Source organism: Euprymna scolopes, chromosome 7, assembly GCF_053919585.1.
Source record: "Euprymna scolopes isolate OS-2025 chromosome 7, ASM5391958v1, whole genome shotgun sequence".
NCBI classification, from domain to species: Eukaryota; Metazoa; Mollusca; class Cephalopoda; order Sepiida; family Sepiolidae; genus Euprymna; species Euprymna scolopes.
Genome location: NC_136488.1, coordinates 173,128,691 through 173,147,914, shown reverse-complemented (window position 1 = coordinate 173,147,914; position 19,224 = coordinate 173,128,691). Strand labels below are relative to the sequence as shown.

Sequence of the window (19,224 nt, the reverse complement as noted above, 5' to 3'; positions counted from 1 at the left end):
CACGTTGAGGCCTCTGGGGGAAAACTTCTTGGGGGTTGACATTTTCAGGTTCACTACAGACATTCTCGTCCAGTTGTAAAGAACCACAATGTAGGGCTAAGTCGAATTGGGGTGCATCATTAGCTTCTTGGCGGATATCGACTTCCTCCTCTTCACTGCCATCACTTCGCACCAGCAGGGTTACACGACACAGGTCTAGGATATGCCGGGGAATGCCATTCACCATTATGCTGTTCTTTGACTGCGTTCCCATTACGACCCCTCCTCCCCTAGCGAGTGGTATATTTTGCATTGGGGGGCTTTACCCACACCTCATTGCTCACTCTAATGGTAGCTTCTTCACCCTCAATTCCTACTGTTTTGTTGCACGGATGCCACCACTTATATGCAAAGATGGCTCTATGAGGCACAGTTATCTCATCTTGCATGGTTTTCGGTGAGATGTTGTACCAAAACATCGCCTCCATGGGTGAAATGTTGCTTTTCCTCACAGCAGCCTTGATGGTGTGATGATTCCTCTCCACTATCCCATTGCCACTCGGCTGATACGCTGCCCTAAAAAATTGCCACCTATCACACACCTCTCACACACCTCTTTAAAGGCTTCTGATCAGAAAGTGGGGCCATTATCCATTAACAGTTCCTCAACCGGCTCTCTTTCCAAAAATATTTCTTCGATGGCCCCTCCGATCGCCCATGCAGCTTCTGCCCTGATCTCTCTCCATATGGCAAACTTCCCCGGTCCACAGTCGACCATCGACAGATACAGCTTATGGCGATAATGGGTCACATCAATGGCCAATCGCTTCCAGTCCTCTGCAATGTGTAACTCTCCTGCTTCATATCTGTATGGTCCGGGGTCTATCGATTGGCACTCCTGACAGTGCTCCACTACCTCCCTGACCTCCTTCTCGGTGGTTTCCGGGTAAACCTTTCTTGCCAGAAATAACATCCGTTCTCGACCAAAGTGGTGCATTTAATGTAACTTTTTAACTTCCTCTCCTGCACAGCATCTGAGGAAACCTTTCTCTGTTGCAGTCAGGCCTTCTTTACCCATGTCATCAAATCCGCCTTGTTTTTTTTTTGATGGGATCAGCACTACAGATACCTTCAACTGGAATTCCACTATCAAATCTGCAAGTGCTACAAGCCTGCGCTTGATCAGCATTTCTGCAGCACCTCTGGTCCTAACTCTCTTATCGCCAGTCACTGCTGACCTGATCCATGAAACTACCATTGCAGAATCGGATTTGATTTCAATCGTTTTCAATCCCCACTTCAGGGCCAGACTGATTCCTTTCATAGCAGCCTCCAGTTCAGCTACGTTGATATGGAAATAGTCGTTTTTCTTCCTTAACCACGCCGCATCTTCCACAGTTATGCCTCCGATCTCTAATACAACGCCCAATGCCAGATTGCTGGCATCACACCAAATCACCCCCGTGTCTCCGCCGCTGACGTACCATTCCCCTTTACTGGGTCTTCTTTCGTCACTCTTGTGATGATTTCCTGTATCATGTCCGTGACCTCCTTCGTCACACGACCCTCCCAGCCATCAGTGCGCATTTGTCGTTTAATAAAGCTGCACACTATCCTGAGCCAGCCGGCGATTAGATAGTGTCCCACCAGTCTCCCGCAGACCAAGAAGAGTTCTCGTTTTGTCAGGCCGGTTCCGATTTCGGGTATTGCATTCCCTCGTCTAAAGACAAAGCTTCCTTTGCCATCTCGGCATAGTTTCAACCCCAACGCCCCTCCTCCATCCAGGGACTCCGCTGGTTTTGCAGTCAACCCATACCTCGCGACATGGCCTCTCACTTTCTCTGCTGTCACCTCTGTTTTCTCCATGAGAATGTCATTAATGTACGAACTAGTGACCTTGTCCAATATACAGTCTTTACTCAGCACTGTCTTCAGCACGGCAGTCATAATTTTGGGGGCTGAGCTCAGCCCAAAGCCTGACCTTGTCAGGCAATACAACTTCCCCTTGTACCGGACCAATTGATGTTTCCAGAGTTTTTTATCTACATGGATCTGGAGATAAGCCGACTTCAGGTCGACAATCTTAGTGGCCTGCTTCATTCTCCTCCACTTCCTCATCACCTCTTCGCATACATCAATCCCCTTTCCAGTGTGGCAGGCTACGTATCTGTTTAATTCTCTGAAATCCAGTACCGGTATAACTTTACTCTGTGGGTTGAACAACCGCCAGTAATGGTAGCACTCCTTTTTCGTCCACAGTTTCAGAATTCCCTCCTCTATCCACCTCTTCATTTCTTCCTCAAATCCTTTTCTTATTTCTCCTCGCAGTGTTTTCTTGTAGCAGCTTACTTTGTTTCATAGTTCCTGAGGCCCGGAGATCCATTTCCACTCCACCGTCCACCTCTCACCATCGAACTGCGCCAGGAAATCCTCGTCCTCGATGCAGCAAGCCTCTGGTTTTTGTGTTCTGATATTTCTATCACCTTCCACTCCTGCCATTCCTACTGCGCTGAGGCATCCAAAAGTTACTTGGCCCCCTCTCAACGTAGCGCCCCCCAGTTAGTTGATTGCACTTACACCTAAAACCACATCAACATCACCAACCAGACGATCCAACACCAGGGCTTGTAGTTCAATAGGCACACCTTGCACCAGTACTTCCACTGTTGTCTCTCCCAGGTATTTCACCTCCCTGCCATCCATGGTCTTAATACTCCTGGTTCCACTCCATGATATAGCGACATTCTTTGTTACCAACGTCGTGGTGCAGTCAAGAGTCAACAAGGGCCATGGCTCTCTTCCCATTGACTACTACCGGTAACTGAGGCAACGTTTCGTTGTACGCCATTTCCACATAGAAGGGGGAACCACTGGCGCAATGGCTCCCTTTCACTCGTTTCCCTGGTCCCGTGCAGCAACGCAATAGCGGCTAATGTGCCCCACTCATCCACATTGGTAGCAGATGATCCCCGGTCTCGGCTCTTTGCAGTCCTTGAGCAAGTGAGGACCCTGACACCGGAAGGGCTTGATGGCAGGCCTCCCCTCCTGTCGCCTCGCTACCTGTCTCTCATCATTCAAGTGGGGCCTCATGCACTTATTTCCACTCACAGCTGCAGCCACAATTGGGCTCTTGACATTCTTGACTAGGACTCTGGCATGGACCAAGAGATAGTCCCCTTCCATCGTATTGATCTCAGTGATTTTCTGCATGTTCGCGAAGATTTCTTCTGGGAAGCTATTCACTAGGTATAGCTTTACCGTCATCTCCCGACTCCTCCCCACACACCTCAAACTTGCAAGCTTGCCGAGTGCTTCAAATGGACTCTCGGCTGTAGCAGAAGTAGCAATAACTAAAATGAGGGGAAAAAGAGCTTACCTCGGGTACATCTGTTGTGTCACCAGTTGGGGGGAAAAGAGAATTCGAAGATGGCATCCGGGGGTTTTTATTAGCGTTTACCCCATGCAACTCTCGGAAAATCACGTTTCTTTCTCATGTGATTATGCAAATGGATAATTCCCGGCCACTATAAAAGCAGGAGGCTAGAGACGAGTCGGCAGTGTCCTGCAAATTGTGTGTGTGGGTGTTTCTGGCGATTGGAGTGTGTCTTCTTTTACCACGGTTATCACGGACAGGAATTCCCTCTCTTCTGGAGGTGGGCGATATTGACTATTTTGAAGTTGTACTGTTGCTGACAGAACATTTATTTTTTTTGCCTACTACATTTTTGTTTCAAGCTATTTCGGCCCGAATATGGCAAAGGTGTGGATAAGCAGTGATATTATCAAGCCGTTCTCTGGCGAGGGAGACGTTGTAGCGTGGCTGAAAAAAGTGAGACTTGTCGCACAACTTCAGCAGGTGGATGACGTAGCGAGTCTGCTACCTTTATACCTGGAAGGCGATGCGCTGGCCCTCTACATGGAAATGGAGGAGGACGATCAAAAGAAAATAGACCAGATTGAGGCTCGATTAAAGGAGGCATTTACTGATGACGCGTTTGCAGCATATAGAAAAATAACTATGGTTAGATGGGCTGGTGAACGTGTGGATGTGTACGCCAACAAAATCAGGCAGTTGGTTGGATTGGCCGGATTCACAGGAGAAAGCTTAGAGAGACTCACAAAATTAATTTTTGTCACTGGATTCCCTGACACCATCTCAATTGCTCTTCAACAGGTGCCGAACATCAAAGCCCTGACCATGGGGGAGCTAATGTCGAGAGCGAGAATTTTGATGACGACTGGCGAACAAAATCAGGATGTGGTTGCGGCCACACGCTCACCCAACAACAGGGCTCAGAATAATCCTGTTAACGTGACCTGTTTCAAATGCAATGTTAAAGGCCACCTTGCAAGGGACTGTCGAAAACGTGGAACACGGTGTTACCGTTACGGTGAGAGTGGACACTGGGCTCGGAACTGCTTGGGAAACGAGCAAGGGGAGGACGCATAAGCGCCAGTCTCCTTCCCAACCAAGATGTGAACACGACGCTCCCGGTGATAAGCATCCATGTTGACGGGACGCGATGTTTGGCGCTTATTGATACAGGATGCTCCAGGACAATTTTACATGCAGACCGGTGCCGGTCTTGGAGAAAAACAAACGTAAATGTCAACACAATTGGTGGAATGTCCCATGCGTGCTGCAGTATTGGAACGGTCTCTGTATCCACTGATGAAGGTGTGTCTGCCAGAGTCGATGTGTTGGTGGTGCATGGCAAGTCACTGGGATTTGACTTGCTTCTAGGGATCGACGCCATAAAAGCTCTAGGAGGTGTCGTTGTCAAGCCTACAGGATCAGTGTGGCTTGGCGCCAGGAAAAGTATTAAATGCGCAGCCATTTCTATCGATGAACCAGATTTCACTGCTACCTTTGACCATCAAAACCGAACGTGGACCGCATCTTGGAAATGGTCTGTGGACCACCCCCCTGAAAGGCTGCATAATCGAGTGTCAGAGTACCCAGTGCCAGCAGAAATTCGTGAAGAATACACGCAGGAGCTCCACACCTGGATAGATAATGGTTGGCTCGTGCCATACCCAGAGGATAAATTGGGACCCCCCAAAGGTCTAATTCCCCTGATGGCTGTGATACAGCAGAACAAAGCCAAAGTGCGCCCAGTGATGGACTACCGGGAGCTAAATCATTACGTAGACGCATTTACGGCCAACGCAGATGTTTGTGCGGCTAAGCTGCGTGAGTGGAGACAAAAAGGTGCTAACGTGTCTCTACTGGACCTCAGAAGAGCATACCTACAAGTCCGGCTCCATGAGACACTGTGGCCATACCAGACTGTGGAAATCGATGGGAAAAAATACTGTCTGACCCGTCTGGGGTTTGGTTTGAATGTGGCTCCCTTGATAATGAGAGCAATTGTCAGCGAAGTACTATCTCAGGAAGAAGTTATAAGCCGCGCAGCATCTGCTTACATTGATGACATTTTTGTCAATGAAGACGTGGTGCCCGCGACCCATGTGAGAGAACACCTCGCGCAGTTCGGGTTGGAGTGCAAGAACCCGGAGCAGTTGAAGGACAGTGCACGGGTGCTGGGATTGGCAGTCAGGATGGAACGCAATGAACTGCGGTGGAAGCGAGGAAATGCAATTCCGGAGGCTCCCAGTATTGTTACGCGACGAACAATCTTTTCCCTGTGTGGTCGACTTGTCGGGCACTTTCCGGTGTGCGGTTGGCTTCATGTGGCTTGCGGAATACTCAGAAGGAGAGTAAGTTCGGTAACGAAGGGCTGGGATGATGAAGCAAGGGACGCCGTACTACATCGTATGATGTTCGAAACCTTAAAATCTGCGCAGCAGAACGATCCGGCACAGGGAAATTGGTGTGTGGACGGCAAAGAGCTGAATGTATGGGTCGATGCTAGCTCCCTAGCAATTGGGGCAGCCTTGGAGATGTGTGAAACTGTGTTGGAAGATGCATGTTGGCTGCAACCTGAAGATGACTCTCAACATATCAACTTGGCTGAACTGGATGCCGTATTGAAAGGCATCAATTTGGCTCTCCAGTGGCAGAGCAAGGTGCTACACATAAAGACAGATTCTGTTTGCGTATACCATTGGGTCTCGGACACGCTAACTGGAAAGGCCCGAGTACGCACCAAAGCAGCAAGCGAGATGCTTATTAGGAGGCGATTAAGCACTCTTAAGGAGCTCGTGAAAGAGTACGGGCTGACAGTGGATGTGACGCTGGTTCCATCAGCACGAAACATTGCTGACCGACTGACACGAGTGCCACAGCAGTGGTTTGAGGCAATGAAAAAGAAAAACGGTCTTGACCCAGTGATAGGCGCGGTCCACACAGACGAGCTGGATGAGAGTCAAATCATGGCTATTCACAAAGATAGTGGACATCCGGGGGTGCGACGCACTACCTACTTTGTCAGGAGAAGATGTCCAACCACGACAAAAGCAACTGTCAGAACGGTCATACAGAAATGCGAGGAATGTCAGTCCATTGACCCAGCGCCAGTCAGGTGGGAAAAGGGAAAGCTGGAAGTTAACGAGAATTGGCAGAGAATTGGAATGGATATCACGCATTATGGCACCTTCCATTTTTTAACTTTAACAGACTGTGGTCCATCGCGTTTCTCCATTTGGAGGAAATTGGCAAGGCAGGACTCGGCAAGCGTGATTCATCAGTTGGAGGCAGTGTTCCTCGAGCGTGGCGCGCCGCATGAACTCCTTTTAGACAATGACACAGCTTTCTGCAGCAATATGTTCCAAGCATTTGCATGTAAATGGGGAGTTCACTTGCGATTCCGTTGTGCATACGCTCCAGCCGGGAATGGCATAGCGGAGCGATGTCACCGTACAGTGAAACGAATAGCGGCTAGAATGTGTTGTCCCATACAGGAGGCTGTCTACTGGTATAACATCACACCAAGAGACGACACATCTCCCTCCACTGCGCCTGCCAACAGGATTTATCAATACGAAGTTCGAGTAAAGGAGACCAATCTCGCAACTGCGTCCCCAGGTCCCAAGAACAGCTTTTACCAGGTTGGAGATCGCGTATGGGTCAAAAGACCGCAAAATCGATGTACCACGAGGTTCGGCAAGGGTGAGGTGACCAAGGTGATCAGCCCTCAGTCGATTTTGGTGGACGGTGTGCCTCGTCACGTGAAGGATTTGCGCCCTCGCCATTATGTTGTTACATCGGAGGAAGAGGGAGACTCAGACAGTATGATGTCTTCTGAAAAGACAGAGAGTATGATGCAGGACGATGGAGAGGATTTTGAGCCATATAATGTACATACTGAAGAAGCGGAGGAAGGACCACCCGTCTTGCCTTTACGAAGGAGTACCCGACAGAGACGAATACTGCCCCCCTGCCCTGATTGTGAAACACCGCCTATGGAGCAGACTGGTGGCAATAATGGCGATGAGGAGGATGGCAGGGAGGAAGTGCTGCCTCCGGTTCTTCGGAGAAGTACCAGACAGAGACGACTGCCCCCCTGCCCCGTTTGTGATCATGAGATCAGGGGGGGAGTGTAGCAGAAGTAGCAATAACTAAAATGAGGGGAAAAAGAGCTTACCTCGGGTACATCTGTTGTGTCACCGGTTGGGGGGAAAAGAGAATTCCAAGATGGCATCCGGGGGTTTTTATTAGTGTTTACCCCATGCAACTCTCGGAAAATCACGTTTCTTTCTCATGTGATTATGCAAATGGATAATTCCCGGCCACTATAAAAGCAGGAGGCTAGAGACGAGTCGGCAGTGTCCTGCAAATTGTGTGTGTGTGGGTGTTTCTGGCGATTGGAGTGTGTCTTCTTTTACCACGGTTATCACGGACAGGAATTCCCTCTCTTCTGGAGGTGGGCGATATTGACTATTTTGAAGTTGTACTGTTGCTGACAGAACATTTATTTTTTTTTGCCTACTACATTTTTGTTTCATCGGCGAAAGCCAATTTCAGTCTTTGCTCCACTGAGACAAGGTCTCCCTTATCTTCATCGTGCATCTGCTGGTAAATAGTGAGAGCTTCCGCCTCTAACTAGAGTGACAGCAGGGTGACCATGTCTTCGATTTTTTGTAAACTTGCCACCATCTTTAATTTTTCCAGCCATTTAATTAGGTCACCCTCCCCAGTGAAGGGTCTGAACATCTGAGTTGAGAGTCTCCAGTCAGCCATGTTAACCTGCTTGATTCGCCGAAATAGTTTCTAGCGTTATAATCAGGATTTGATTCTGGGGTTCGGGAAGGAGTGAGTTACTCTCTCAACAACAGCACGTTTCTGCCCTCTTTTTTTCCAATCGACCACACCTGGCCTCTCACCACCAATGTCACACCGCACAATCCGAACGTCAGCAATACAAAATTCTTTTCAAGAGAAGATGTTCACAACTCTTTTCTCTCTGCTGCCCCAGGGAATTTTTCCCTGCTTTTATATCCTCCTATCTTGAAAAAAAAGGAACAGACAGGAAAAAATAGCTTCTCCCATCATGCTCTGCCTTCCCAAGATGCCCTTTGTATATACAAATGCTCTGGCCATCCTTTCCTTCTTCTTTCCGAAAGAGCGATGCGGATACGCCCGGTACGTTTCTTTTTTTTTCTTTTCTAACCATATACCCCACAGAAAAGAAACGTTCTGCGTCTCAAAATAAAATGAGGCAATGATACAAACAAAAAAGCAATAAATCAAGAAGAAATATTTGCTTTTTGACAAAAAATATAATAAAACAAATGGTAGAGTTTTTTACAAGAGTTTTCTGACAATCTTAAGGTATATTTAATTGTTGATTTCTTTTTGTTTTGAAAAATCGTTTTTTTTAATTGTACACATTTTGAACCAAGCCTGGTGAGTTTACATTAGTTCAGTGTAAAATTTAAGATAGATTCAATTTAGTATCATTTTACTTCAAAGTTTAAGTAAAAAAATTTTTTCATTTTTAGTTTAGGGTTAAGGCAAAAAAAAAATTAATTTTAAGGAGACAGAATCGTCTGTTCTTAAACACTGGCATTCATTATTACATTACTCAATTGTCTTAACTTAATGATATTTGCAGAATTGCCAATTTAAAATTGTCCTTTCCTGCAATCTGATTAGTTAAGTGCATTAGCCTCATCTCGCTGTTTAAGTAAACTGCCAAGAGATAACAATGAAAAGTTGGTTTCACAAGAATCACAAGTTGTACAAGTATCAAAAATCCTAAAGAAACCATTCAGATTTTCTCATATGTCAAAAAGGATTTCATTATTTTATATATTTTATTTAACTGAAAAAGGTTATTTCTTGAAAAATAATTTTTAATTAAATCAAAAAGGAATTAAATGTTATTTGAACACCAAAAATGTTATAGTCGATTGATTATACCTGCTATTATTAGATGAACAAGATAGTTCTTGCAGAATTTTATATTTTGATTTCAAATGATGTATTTTCAAATAGGTTTTTGTTATAATACTTTTACTTCATATATCATTTTAAAGAGTATTTTTCACGCTATTTAATCGTTTAAATTACAATCGTTTTAAAACAATTATGTCTAATTTTCAGAACGTTGAATAAAATATGGAAAAAAACAAATTCGCATAATTTTCTTATTTCAATTCAAGCTAGGCTGAAAAGCTGCTGAAACAGCTAGTGATATCAATGAAGCATTTGACCCAAAAACCACTACTTGAATGCAGAGCACAATGATGGTTTAAGAAATTTCATGGTGGCAACGAGTCTTGGAGATGATGAGCATAGTGTTCAGCCATAGGATGTTGCCATGATCAATTTAGAGCCTTAGTCGAAGCCAACCCATACACAACTATTAGAGAACTTGCTTTTGAATTAGACGTAATGCATACAATGATTTCGAACAACTTGAGATATATTGGAAATACAAAATAACTTGATAAATGGATGGCTCGTGAATTGAATGACAACCAAAAGAAATGCCTTTATGAAGTATCATCTTCTCTTCTTTTGCGCAACAAGAACGACCTGTTTCTTGACCAAATTGTGACTTGCAATGAAAAGTGGTTCCTTTATGACAACTGGCGATGCTCAACTCAATGGTTAGATGCCAACGAAGCTCCACAACACTTGAATTTAAAAGTTAAAAATTAATTTAAAAGTTAAAAACAGCAAGAACTTTCTTCTTAACCTAGTACAATGCAGACATAGAGAGTTGGTAATTGGTGTTCATATAGATTTTTATAATGCTGAAACGTTTCATCTGTTTGAGTCTATCATCAGAATAGATGCAATGAAAACTCTTGGGAGAGTACCCTCCTCTTCATCAATTGACGACTAGCCCATTTCTGTGTGTGATTTTATGCACACTTGTCGAAGAGCCTCATTTGCATGTAAAGTTTAAGAAATATGGGAAGTGAGCTGAATTAAATTATTATGTACAAATCCCATTAATTATCCAAACAGTTCAATGAAGAGTTAAAACAATAGATAAATTATAATAGATTTTCTTTCTAAGACAAAAAACTTTAAGTATCAAAATGACTACTTTCACTGATAGTTGTCAAGCATAACAAATCAAACCTGTGCCGTGTTATTGACTATTATGAGCTCAATTATCATAATGCAAGAAGGAAATGATAAATCATTGTATTGCAACATCTAGGATTTGCCTATCTTCATCTGCTGGAAAAGAATACAATTGATCTATCAAACAATTCTTTACCATGGTAGTAAGTACTGCTTATCTAGAGTAGGATTTTGTTTGAAAATGAGTTGGCAAATTATAATGTCTACCATCGAGGTAGCCTTATAACTCCAGCAAAATATAGAAGTCGATTTAGTATATGTTAAAAACGTATATAAAAGTGTCACATGTGAAACCAATATTTCTTGTTATACTTTCGATTAGTTACTCAAACTGGGAGTCTGATGATTGAAAAGTTTATTATATTGGAAAAGAGCTTCAAGACGCCCAAAACACTATTGCCATTAGGAAAGGGTTTTCTCTCTGTGAAAACATCACCCCTATAATAGTCGTCAGTATACTACTAAAAGGCAAGTGAATTGTCAAAAATACGATGACAAGATGAGTAATCTCTGATATATGTTGATGGAAACCATCGATAGGGTACTATAAGCAAATCTATGTAAAAGAGAATAGCCAGTAGACTCTTACATTGATTACTTGAGGCAATTAGAAGGGAGGTATAGCCTGTGTTGCAGATGTGTGTCACTGCTAGAGCTGAGTGGAATATAATGAATCAATTATAACAGCAGCCACTTCTGAATAAAATAATAATGAGAGCTTGGATAACTGGCTGCATTTATAATATGAAATGTTGTAGAAAGCATTGTTGCATTATCCACAAATCAATCAATAGGGAATTGTTTCTAAGAAGTGATACACTATATCAAAACTTGTTTATTTGGTTACTTCAAAGTATGTAAACTTTATATAATCCAATTTCTGGTAATTTTTTGAATTCTCTTTTCATTTCAGATTTAATAAGATAAAATCATGAATTTATATTATGGAATAAACAATTAATATTAAATAGTTTTATCATAGAATAAACATTGCAAAATTAATGAATTGTATATGAGGAATAAACAATCACAATTCAATGATTTTATTACTTTAAATAAACATTGAATAGCTAATGATTGTATGCTATGGAATAAAGAATTCAGATTTAATGATTTATCTCTTGGAATAAATAGTGAAGATTAAATGATTATATATCTCAAACAAAAGTACAAATTTTCTGTCAGCATTTTCAAAAATATAAGACGGCTATTTTTTAATTGGAAATTTAAAATGAGCAGGCTGAGGAGAAAACAATTTTTTTAGAAAGTTTCTAACTGCAACACTAAGAAAAAACCGGCTGTATAATATTAAATTTTTTTTTAAGAAAATAAATTAACTCAAAACTAACTAAACTAAAAAGTAACTAAAAATTAACTTAACTATAAAAAACTTATCATCAATAGCTAGCATCAGTCCTCAAAACTGTACAAAGAATAACTTTTGTTTAATCTTGCTTCCCTGACAGGTGAATAAGAGACTGATACCAGTGTTCAAGAGTGTGCGACGAGTTCTCCACGAAATTGAAAACACAAACACAAATGGATGGCTTTAAGGCAACCACGATTATCGCCCTTAGACCCTGGTAATATTATTCCTTCCTACAAGATGGCGACACAACCTACTTCTACATCCAGTTTATTCAATTCTTTCTCTTTTCACTGGACCTCATAACAATGCTGACATAACAAAAAACGCTTCCCGGTTTGGCAACGGCCAAACCATTCCAAACCAATGTTTAGCCTCTCATCAAGAACTCTTGAGGTCTAACTCAAATAACGTTACTCATACATCTCTCACTATGAAATTTTACAATCTTTAATTTGTATCTATGATGTAAATAAATTCACTTGGTTATACTTATAATATCAACATATTTTGTGCCTTCATCTCATGGCAAAGAAGACCATGCGACTTCTCTTTAATCTTCTACCTAACAATAGTGGGCACCTATAACCAGCTACAAGGATGGCTAACGTGCTTTATCCTCTACAGGTTGGTGACCTATCGACAATCAAACACCTACAAATTATCGAAGATAACTCTAAAAGATTGGGGACTGACTGACACTGAACGATATTCTATGTTAAAACTTTTACTGTCGGAAATGAGACACTACCATTACAACCATTAAATAATAATAAAAACTAAAAAGAGTCTTATAAAATAAAAAAAATGGGAACAAAATAAAAAAGAAAAAAGAAGATGCAGTTACAAAACAAGGGAAAATAATTAGAAGGGAGGTATAGCCTGTGTTGCAGATGTGTGTCACTGCTAGAGCTGAGTGGAATATAATGAATCAATTATAACAGCAGCCACTTCTGAATAAAATAATAATGAGAGCTTGGATAACTGGCTGCATTTATAATATGAATATGAAATGTTGTAGAAAGCATTGTTGCATTATCCACAAATCAATCAATAGGGAATTGTTTCTAAGAAGTGATACACTATATCAAAACTTGTTTATTTGGTTACTTCAAAGTATGTAAACTTTATATAATCCGATTTCTGGTAATTTTTTGAATTCTCTTTTCATTTCAGATTTAATAAGATAAAATCATGAATTTATATTATGGAATAAACAATTAATATTAAATAGTTTTATCATAGAATAAACATTGCAAAATTAATGAATTGTATATGAGGAATAAACAATCACAATTCAATGATTTTATTACTTTAAATAAACATTGAATAGCTAATGATTGTATGCTATGGAATAAAGAATTCAGATTTAATGATTTATCTCTTGGAATAAACAGTGAAGATTAAATGATTATATATCTCAAACAAAAGTACAAATTTTCTGTCAGCATTTTCAAAAATATAAGACGTCTATTTTTTAATTGGAAATTTAAAATGAGCAGGCTGAGGGGAAAACAATATTTTTAGAAAGTTTCTAACTGCAACATTAAGAAAAAACCGGCTGTATAATATTAAATTTTGCTTTAAGAAAATAAATTAACTCAAAACTAACTAAACTAAAAAGTAACTAAAAATTAACTAAAGTAAAAAAAACTTATCATCAATAGCTAGCATCAGTCCTCAAAACTGTACAAAGAATAACTTTTGTTTAATCTTGCTTCCCAGGTGAATAAGAGACTGATACCAGTGTTCAAGAGTGTGCGACGAGTTCTCCACGAAATTGAACACACAAACACAAATGGATGGCTTTAAGGCAACCACGATTATCGCCCTTAGACTCTGGTAATATTATTCCTTGCTACAAGATGGCGACACAACCTACTTCTACATCCAGTTTATTCAATTCTTTCTCTTTTCACTGGACCTCATAACAATGCTGACATAACAAAAAACACTTCCCGGTTTGGCAACGGCCAAACCATTCCAAACCAATGTTTAGCCTCTCATCAAGAACTCTTGAGATCAAACTCAAGTAACGTTACTCATACATCTCTCACTATGAAATTTTACAATCTTTAATTTGTATCTATGATGTAAATAAATTCACTTGGTTATACTTATAATAACATATTTTGTGCCTTCATCTCATGGCAAAGAAGACCATGCGACTTCTCTTTAATCTTCTACCTAACAATAGTGGGCACCTATCACCAGCTACAAGGATGGCTAACGTGCTCTATCCTCTACAGGTTGGTGACCTATCGACAATCAAACACCTACAAATTATCGAAGATAACTCTAAAAGATTGGGGACTGACTGACACTGAACGATATTCTATGTTAAAACTTTTACTGTCAGAAATGAGACACTGCCATTACAACCATTAAATAATAATAAAAACTAAAAAGAGTCTTATAAAATAAAAAATGGAAACAAAATAAAAAATAAAAAAGAAGATGCAGTTACAAAACAAGGGAAAATACTTTTTCGTTGTATTTCTCTGCAATGTCCACCCCTCACAATGTCCAAATCCATGTGCAGATTTGAATTTTGTCATCCGCTATTTTTTTTTTTTTTTTGCTGCTCATGGTGAACAAAATAAAAGCCAACCAAACAATAGGGAAGAGAATAACCTTCTTTCTTTACAGTCCAAAAAGACTAAAAAAAAGAACAAGAAATAGTTATATAATTCAATAACTTGAGTGTTATTTCTTCTGCCCGTCACACCAATAATTTCCTGGGTAAGGTTGACACTGTTGTCCAAACTTCCAACTTCCAAACCTCTGTATACGTAACGCACCTTCTCTCAACTCCAAACGAACTTCTGCTAATTCAACTTATTTCTTCGAAATCCAACTTCAAAATGAACGTCCCTCTAAAAAATCAACCCTCTTTTATCTCCAACCAGGGGCATCTCATTTGCATATCGGGTGGTCACATTGCAGGCATATAAAGAGATAAGGCAGCCATTTTTTCTTTCTTCTTCATTCATTTCATTTCACGACCGACCCATTGAATTATGCACACGTGCTAGTTAGGTAAGTCACATGTTTCCCTACAGTTATCTATATTTAAGCACATAAAACATACAAACACATTTTTCTTTTCTTTACATTTTTTTTACAAACTGTATTTTTTGGAATTTTGTTGTTTTTTCTTCTTTTCTGCTTTTCACCATGACCGAAGCAAAACCTGTCCTCACAACCCTGGAGGGTCAATTTTCCTTTTGCATGCCTTCCTATCATGCTCTTAAACTGCATACCTGGTTTGTTCAACTAAAGTCATTTTTTGAGAACTAGATACTTGCTTCCTCAGCCACGAAAATCTTCTACATAGTAGAAACATGGCCTAGGTACATATTACTAAAAGAGCACCTCCAAATGGATGGACCATCACACTACAACCACGGACATAAGTCCAGTGACATACGCCCACTGCTACAATCAGACCAACTTATTTATAACCGATAGTACGTGAACAAAAATAATAACAAAACTGAATAGCGTTTTTCTCAACTTTCTACATTTCTTTTTCCACCATGTGTGCATATAAAAAAAATGTATTTCAGCTTTCTATTTTGTCATGTAGAACGAGTGGCAATAAGCCCACCAAAAACTAAAAATAGCAACTCTCATGCTATGTCAACTGTAGTTTTCAACATAAATATGGAAGGGAACAGGCGACAACAAGCCAACCAGCATAACAATGAGCAAAAGCAACTTAATGGCTTTAAATTCAACTAGAATGATTCAAATTTTGTAAAATGATAAATTGCAATGTGTGTCAACAACATGGCATATCAACCATCTACAACACATTACAGCATATGACAACATATGAAGCCTTTGCACCATGTTACGGCATATCAACAATCTACAACATGTTACAGCATATGAAGCCTTTGCACCATGTTACGGCATATCAGCAATCTACAACACGTTACAGCATATGAAGCTTTTGCACCATGTTACGGCATATCAACCATCTACAACACGTTACAGCATATGAAGCCTTTGCACCATGTTACGGCATATCAACTATCTACAACACGTTACAGCATATGAAGCCTTTGCACCATGTTACGGCATATCAACCATCTACAACACATTACAGCATATGAAGCTTTTGCACCATGTTACGGCATATCAACTATCTACAACACGTTACAGCATATGAAGCCTTTGCACCATGTTACGGCATATCAACCATCTACAACACGTTACAGCATATGAAGCCTTTGCACCATGTTACGGCATATCAGCCCTTTCCAGCAACACCTTATGGCATATCCACCTTTTCTAGCAACTAACAACAAACAAACTCACAAAGACACTCCTCAAGCACTGTAAACTCCTGGAACTCACAACGATCTCATGACAGAAGTTATCCAACAAAAATGAGAAGCTGAAAAAATTCACAGTACAGAACTCATCCCTGGACGTTCATGATCCGACTGACTCACTGGTTATAACGATCACCTAAACAACATCGTCACGCACTTTCTACAGACAGAACTACTTCCTCACACTGTGACTATACATGCTAATCTCAACAACTTGCTTTTCTCAGAACAGATTTATTCTTTGCAGATTAACTTGTGACTGATGTGACTAACTTCAACCCACTGTGCTGACACTTGTACATGTTTCCTAGACTCTGCAGAAATACAGTCTACACTACAATCACTTGCACTTACGATTCACGTCATCCTGTGACCTTCCACGCAGTTACATGAGCTCCAAACTCTTTGTCTGATATCCTTTCACATTACAAATTTTTTTTGCTTTGACACTTAATAAAAAAATTCTTTTTCATTCTTGGCCATATACATTTGCATGTTTTTTCCATTTTTCTTTTATTTCTTCTAGCTTCTGGCTAACAAGGAGGGAGTACTGTAGGAATCGAGTTCACCACATAAGCAAATACACAAACACAAACGGATAACTTTGAGGCAACCAGGATTATTTCCCTTCGACTCTGACAATATTATTCATTGCCAAAAGATGGCGATATAACCTACATCCACATCCAGTTTATGCAATTCTTTCTCTTTTCACTGGACCTTGCAACAACGCAGACCTGACAAAAAACACTTCCCCATTTGGCAATGGCCTAACTATTCCAAACCGACATTTAACCTCTCTAGGACTCTTGAGGCCAAAACACAAGTAACGTTACTCATACATCTCTCACTATGAACTTTTATAAACTTTAATTTGTATCTATGTAAATAAATTTACTTGGTTGTACTTATAATATCGACATATTTCATGTATTCATTTCATGGCAAAGGAGACCATCTCTTTAATCTCCTACCTAACAATAGTGAGCAGCTACCACCTTCTACAAGGATGGATAATGTGCTCCATTCTCTACAGAAGTTGTAGCTTAGATGACAGTTCAGGACCTATTAGGTTGGTAACTCTCTTTTGAATTCTGTCCAGGAATGGGAGACTAGAGCAGGTGCACTAGCATAAATGTGACAACAATACTCCATGCATAGGCGAATGGTGGCCTTATAGAGGTACAGGATACTTTCAGGCGTAAGTAACTTTCTAGCATGGTAGAGAGAGAGCCTACCTTTTTTGCAACAGCCCTGGCAATGTTCTTAATGAATTTGTTCCAACTCATGTTCCCTATGAACATTATAAGCTGAGGATTTTAAAAGAAGTATGTTCAGGTAATGTATCTTTAGCCATTACTATTGGTGGTTGAGAAGGTCTCTTGTAATTATTGAAGGAAACAAACTTAATCTTGGCAGCATTGAAAATGACCATTCTTTAATGCCCCCATTCCACTACAGATTGGAGTCTTCCTCCAGTGTTTCTGCCATTTCTTTAGATATGTGTTCATTTACTTTCTCCTCATACCTGTTATAGAGCGTAGTGTCATCAGCAATATACCCATCTCAGAGATAATTTTATCAGGAAGATCATTTATGAATATTAGGAATAATAAAGGTTCAAGGATAGACCCATGAGGTACTCTCACATGAATATCATATTGTTTAGATGCATGACCATCAAGAAAAACCTGAATTCTTCTCTTACTTAAGAAGGATTTAATTAGGTTAAGTATTCGTCCAGTGATACAGTAGGATCTGATTTTCCTGAGACCATCGTACCATACCCTGTTAAAAGCCTTAGATATATCTAAGGCTACCGCTCTATTCTCCCTTGCTTTGTCCAGTGTATGGCATATATGTTCAGAGACTACAGTTAGGACATCTGCTGTAGAATGGGCTTGCCTAAATCCATATTGTTGGTCGGTCAAAAGTTTAGCAGCTGTAAGGTGATGGACTAAAGCTTGCTCAATTAAGGACTCAAATATTTTGGTGAAAAGCGGAAGGATGCTAATGGGGCAATAATTTAAATTCTTGAAAACAGGTATCACAGAAGCAATTTTCTAGCAGTCAGGAAAGCAAGATTCGTTAAGGCATTTGTTGCAAAGTTTGGAGTGAACTGGAGCAACCTCGAGAGTGCATTTTTTTAATAGCACAACTTGGATGAGATCAGTAATTGTAAAAGTGATATTCTCCTATTTAGTCATGGCTGACAGAACAAGATCATGCTACCCCCGTGAAGTAAATAAAGGGTTCCGCTTGAAATTCCATCCAAATTCCCGAGTTTGACAGAAACATTCCCAAGTTCGACAAGATACACCTGAAGAAGGTCGGAGGTTATATCGACTGAAATGTTGTGAAAATCACACTCAAAATGAGAACAGTAGTCCGATAAATAATAATACAAATACTCAGTTAATGTTGGTGTGTTACTTACAGAAAAATGGTTAATTAAACTGCAGAAACACCTGTTAAAACTATACAAGTTCTATAATTGAATACCCCACCCCCCCAAAAAAGAATGAAAAACATAAAAAATGTTTTTGTAAACCGTTCGTGAAAACTTAATTTTTTTAGATCAATTAAAAAGTATTAAAAACTACATAACAACACAAAAAATGAACCACATTTTTTAAAAACTTTCTTTCAAATGTCCCTGAAAGATTCCTCCACAATGTGACAAGTCAATTTACTACGCACATAGCATGCAAACACATCATGTGAGAAAACACTACAGAACTCTCATGCATAGTGTTAATGAAGGCAGTGAGATGGTGCAAAATAGTCCCAGGGTCAAGGGGTAAATACCATGCAAACAGTAAATTTGCAACATGTTTAAATATCAGATTCATTGTCAGTGACCCCAAAAGCCTCTAGACAAACAAATTTGGCACTTCAGCATGTCAGTGACATGAGACAAATGTGTGTATTTTAGTTTCAAGAACCGCCGATGGATGTCGCTTGTCAGTCCAGGAACCGGGGGTGATAATTCTTCCATTTTCTAAAAATGTGTGCACACTAAAATTATATTT

General features: G+C 40.4%; 1 protein-coding gene across 1 annotated transcript in view; it reads right to left on the bottom strand.

Moving 5' to 3' along the window:
• The window catches only part of LOC145280159 (uncharacterized), a 28,313-nt gene that overhangs the window by 7,492 nt on the left and 1,597 nt on the right, over window positions 1–19,224 (bottom strand). The gene's annotated exons all lie outside the window — the stretch shown is intronic.